Below are 5,738 nucleotides of genomic sequence, written 5' to 3' on the forward strand. Positions count from 1 at the left end.
TGAGTCACCACCCATGGCTGGGCTACTTTTCACAAGTAATGCTCAAACACAGAAACACAGTTCAGGAGGATGCCAGGGGACAGGGCCCTGTAGGAAGAGAGCTTCCCTTGCACGAAACCTGGGGTTCATTCCTACCATGACACTGGCTGGAAAGGCTGATGTGTGCTCCAGGGGTGGAGGCAGGAGGATCAGAAGTTTAAGGTCATCCTCTACTATGTTTTGAGTTTTACACCAGCCTGGACCACGTAAGACCCTGTCTCAAACTACACTAAACTAATTAACTAATGTTAATTTTTATCATTTATTTATGAAGATGTGTGTATGGGTACACACAGGCCATGGTGCCCATATGGAGGTCAGAGGTCAAAGGTTAACTCATGGGAGTCTATCTATTCTTCTTCCACCATATTGCTCCTAGAGAATTAACTCAGCTTGACCCACTGGGCCATCTCACTAGCCCCCCATCCCCTCACCCACTGGGCCATCTCATTAGCCCCCACGCCTGTTTCCCCCCCTTCCATTGTTTTTTTGTTTTTTAAGACAGGATCTCTCTGTGTAGCCCTGGTTGTCCTGGAACTTGCTCTGTAGACCAGGCTGGCCTCAAACTCAAGAAATCAGCCTGCCTCTGCCTCCTGAGTGCTGGGATTAATTGCATGCACCACCACAGGGCCTCTGCTTCTGTTCTGAAGCCCAAGGGTCAGACAGGAATCCAACAAACTGTAGTTTTTGCTTTGGTTTCCTGTAGATGAAACAATATTGGGTGCTGCACTGTGATTCGGGGGTTCCATGTCCCTAGGTAGATTTCTTTCCTAAGTGTGAAGCCCTCTGTTAGGTAGATGCCCAGCATGGAGACACAAACCAAGGGGACACGATCATATCTACCTGTCAGCAAGAAAAATGTAGAACAATTAGCATTGGGAAGAAAAGTCGAGCCAGGCAGATGTCAAGGACGGAAGACGGTTGGTTGTCTGAGCAGCCCTAATGAGGGCAAGGCTGAGGGCCGGAAAGGAGCATCAACCAGGCCATGAATTATGCATGGCCGCTGTTAAATATTTCATCCACTCTTAAGCACGGTTTATCTTAGCACAGCTAAATGAGGAACGAAAAAAAAATGCTGCGGTCGGAAGCTGCATTGGTCTAGTCACAGAACAGCCACCGAGCTCCCAAAGACGGCAATGCAGGGGCACACTGGTGCAAGAGCGGCTTCACCTCCCCCTTCCGGCCCGCCAGCCTTCCAATCAGGACCATATTCTTCGGCTCAACATGCTGGTTTTAAGACTGTATGCAGGGTTCCTAAGGGGCCTGAGTTCCCCTGGGAGTCCCGCAGTAAGTGGGCAGTCCAGCAGGATGTCTGCACTTGAGGAGCAGAGGCGGGAGGTGCCTGGCCCGCCTGGCCAGCTGCCCAGCCCGGCTGCTTGTTGGCGCTTCTCCCTTTACCACGGATTTTCTCCGGCTTCCTTGGCTCTGTGTGCCCGGCTGTTGGAGGCACACGCCAGCCCCACTGGGCACGGGCACTGGGAACACAAGCCAAGGCCTCCTGGGGAGGAGGGCACTGAGGCCAGCTCCCAGGGAACAGGCTCCAGGGGCAGCAGAGCCACACGGGCTTTCCTGTGGCCTTCTGCAGGGGCTGGGAGGACCACAGTCGGGAGAGCTTTGCTTGTGTTGCCGGTGTGCGCCTGTGCAGGAAGCTTAACTGCACATTCAAGTGGATCGTGTGTGTGTGTGTGTGTGTGTGTTCAGAATTTTCTGATCAGAATTGGGCTGGCTTAGCTGGTCTTATAAAGGCGCTTGCTGCCAAGCCTTATGAGCCAAGTTCCATCCCCAGGACCTACATAAAGGAGAAGAGGACTGACTCCCACAGATTGTTCTCTGACCTCCACATGTGTGGTACAATGGCAAATGCACATATACACTCACAAGTAAATAAAAAGCAATAAATTAATATTTAGGCCAATGAGATGGCCCAGTGTATAAAGATGAATTTATGTGCTGAGTACAACCCCAGAACCTACTTAAAGGTGGCTAGGAAGACTGACGTCACAAAGCTGTCCTCTGTCATCTACGCACACCATGGCATGCACACTCTCCTCGATTAAAAAGGCAAAACAATGAATAAATGAATAAAGCTGGGCGGTGGTGGCACACACCTTTAATCCCAGCACTCGGGAGGCAGAGGCCTCTGAGTTCAAGGCCAGCCTGGTCTACAAGAGCTAGTTCCAGGACAGCTAGGACTGTAACACAGAGAAACCTTGTCTCGAAAAATCAAAACCAAAAAACCAAAACAAAATAATAAAATAAATGAATAAAAAAAGTGTGCCTGTGGTTTTGAGACAGGTGTTCTTACAGAGAGCACAGGGAGATCGCTGACTCTCAATCCTCCTGCCTCAGCTTCTAGGTACCAGGATTACAAGTGTGGACTTTTATCCCTGCCAATGTGTATCAGTTAATTTATTCAGGGACTAGGGAGATGGCTCAGTAGTTAAGAGTACTGGTTGCTCTTCCAGAGGACCTGGGTTCAAATCCCAGTACCCACATGACAGCACACAACTGTCTATAACTCCAGTTCCAGGGGGTCTGATTCCCTCATACAGACATACAGGCAAAAACACTAGGACACATGAAATAAAAATAAATAAAATTTTTTAAAAATTTATTTATTAATAAGGTCTCATGTAGCTCAAGTCAGCCTCAAATCTGTTATGTAGCTGAGGATGACCTTTGAACCCCTGACCCTCTGGCCTTTACCTCCAGAATGCTGACAACCAGACATGTACCAAAGGGCTGAGTTAACGCTGTGAACGCTGTGGCCACTGGGCAAGCGCTCTACCAACTGGGCTGTAACTCCAAGCCCCATGTGTTTTTACTTATTTTCTGAATTTTTCACATTTATTTATGTATGTGTATGTAGGTACTATGTGTGCCATGGTATGAATTTGGAGGTCAGAGGCCAACTTTCAGGAGTCAGCTTTCTCTTTCCGCTACGTGGATCTGGGGGATCAAACTCAGGCATCAGGACTGGTGGTAAGTGTCTTTCCTTGCTGAGCCATCTCACCAGTCCCCTGTGGGTTTGGAGACCAGAGGGTTCCCCGTGACTCACCCAAAGAAGTGGTACCCTGTGTGGGTCACGGAGTTGTAGCCGCTTTCTGATTCCAACCGAGTCAAAGATCGCTCCCATCTCCCTGGGAAGCCATGTGGATGGCACTGTTGCCCGTGTTCGGCACTGTCCTGGCATGCTTGGAAGGCAGGCACTCTGACTTGCCCTCCAGCCCTCCTCACCCATGCTCTCCAGCTCTCTGCTAAGTTAATGATTGAGTTTCTGAGTCACTAAGCACACATTTGGACAGTCGGTGAGGGCACACACCTGAGACAAGTCACTGGAAATAGTCTGATTAGGATCTCCGGCCCTCCTGGTCAGGTAGCCTGGGAACTAAAGGTATGTTCTAGAAGAACTCGGTGGAGGCTGTGTGCTCGCGCTGAGAGCAGTCTGCTCAGGTATTAGAAATGAAGGAATGAGTGCTATTTGCTCTCACGTCCTTAAGCATCTTGGGAATCCGGACGGAGAAGAAGGCTGTGCTGATAGGCATTGGTGGTTGTACTGGGTCCAGTGCCAGCGTCTCTCCTCACAGATGACACAGCACAGAAATGCAGACTGAGCCTCTCGGGGGCTCATTGTCGGCATGCCTTCCGCGAGCCTTGCCCTGCTGTAGGGAGTGACTGGAGCCATCAGAAATGTTTCTGAAGGGCCACATTCCTGCACCTTGGTGACCTGCAGGCCAGGACTGTTCCAGACGATTGAGTTACTGCCATGAGAACTTCAACCATACTGGGGGGCTAGCCTTGTCTACAGAGCCAGCCAGTGACACCACCGCAAACAAAGTCCAAGCTCCTGGAATGGGCGCTCTCTCCTTGAAGTGGCACCAGAGCAGACAGGGTAGAAGGCAAACCCCTTGAGGGCTTATTAAAGCTAGAAATCACAGAGCCAAGGGTGCCAGTCAGCGCTACAGTGCTTGCCCAGCCTGTCCAAGTTTCTAGGCTCAAGCCCCTGTGGGGCAGGGAAAAAACAGCCAGGTGTTGTGGCTCATGTTTTATAATTCTCAGGACTTGAAAGTCAGAGGCAGGAAGATGAGGAGTCCAAAGTCATCCTGGGGTACATAGTGAGTTGGAGGCCAGCCTAGATTGTCAGGAATTGTTAGGAAACCCTGTCCTAATGTCAGAGAGAGCAGGCAGAGTGGCTCAACTCTACAGCCCCAGCCCTCAAGCTGGAGCCTCTGATCTGCACTACCCATTCCAGACCAGCCAGCACTACACAGTAAGACCCCACCTCAAGAAAACAACAGATTAATTAGGCCGGAGAGGAGGCTCTGTGGTAAAAATGCTTGCTGAGCGATGGAAAGAAAGGACTCCTGAACGTTGTCCTCTGACCTCTACGAGCTCTAAGCTACCCTCTCATACACAGACTCCACACACAAACACATACGCTTGAAAATACTGCAGTGAAACTCATTACTTACAAAATTAATGGGGGAACAGTGGTGGTGCACGTCTTTAATCCCAGCACTCGGGAGGCAGAGGCAGGCGGATCTCTGTGAGTTCGAGACCAGCCTGATCTACAAGCGCTAGTTCTAGGACAGGTTCCAAGGCTACAGAGAAACAAAACAAAACAAAACTAACAAATAAAAATTAACAGGGGTTGGAGAGATGGCTCAGTAGTTAGGAGTGCTGCTTGTTTTACAGAGGGCCCAGGTTCGGTTACAGCATTCATAGAGTGGTTCATAACCATCTGTAACTCCACCCAGTTTTCTGGGATCTAAAGCACTTTTCTGGTATCAGTGGGCATCAGGCACGCACACAGTATGGAAACATACACACAGGAGAAACACTTGTACACATCAAATCAAATTTAAAAGTAAATAAAAATTAATGAGGGCAGCCAGAAGAGATGGCTCAGTGGCTAAGAACACTGGCAGCTTTTGCAGAGGTCCAGAATGTTTCGTGTGACACTGTGGGTTTCTGGAATACCCTAAAAGTCAGAAGTGCAGATAGCCTCGGGCCGACACATACCCAAATGGTATTCCTGGAAGTGCTGAACCCCTTACTCTGAAGGTTCAGGGGCCCCCATTTGTCAGCCCCATCCACTGTAGCACAGGCCACAGGAGGCAAGAGTATGAGTTTCTGGCTAACCTGGGCTACAAGAGGAGCCCTTCCCTCACACAGTGAAGAAAAGCTACTTCTACAAGCTGTTCTCTGATCTTCATAAGTAAGCCGCGGCACACATACAAACACACGTGTGCTCAAACACAAAATAAATTATCTAAATACTGCATGGTCTACAGTTGGATCACAGAGATCCAACTGCATCTGCCTCCTGAGTGCTGGGATTAAAGAAAGGCATAAAAAATTTTAGACCTAAAATTAAATTTTAAACCTAAAATTAAAAAAAAAAATAACCCCAGGTAATAGGACGATAGCCTGTGCCCGTGATCCCAGCTACGGGAGACTGAGAGCCAGGAGTTCGAGGCCAGTCTGACTAGTGAGGAAGACCTGTACAAACACAAAAACAACAGAGGCTTGGTGTGTAGCTCAGGGTGGAGATGTGGTAACGGAGAGACCATGTGCTCAGTCCAGAGCACTAGAAAGGGAAGTCAGTGAACCAGCTGCGACTCAGTCTCCCCCCTATGGACCTAATGGATGCCTGATAGTCTAGAAGTACTCTTTTGATACAATTCCAAACAAGAAAG

This window comes from Myodes glareolus, chromosome 10, assembly GCF_982192425.1.
Source record: "Myodes glareolus chromosome 10, mMyoGla1.1, whole genome shotgun sequence".
Classification (NCBI taxonomy): Eukaryota; Metazoa; Chordata; class Mammalia; order Rodentia; family Cricetidae; genus Myodes; species Myodes glareolus.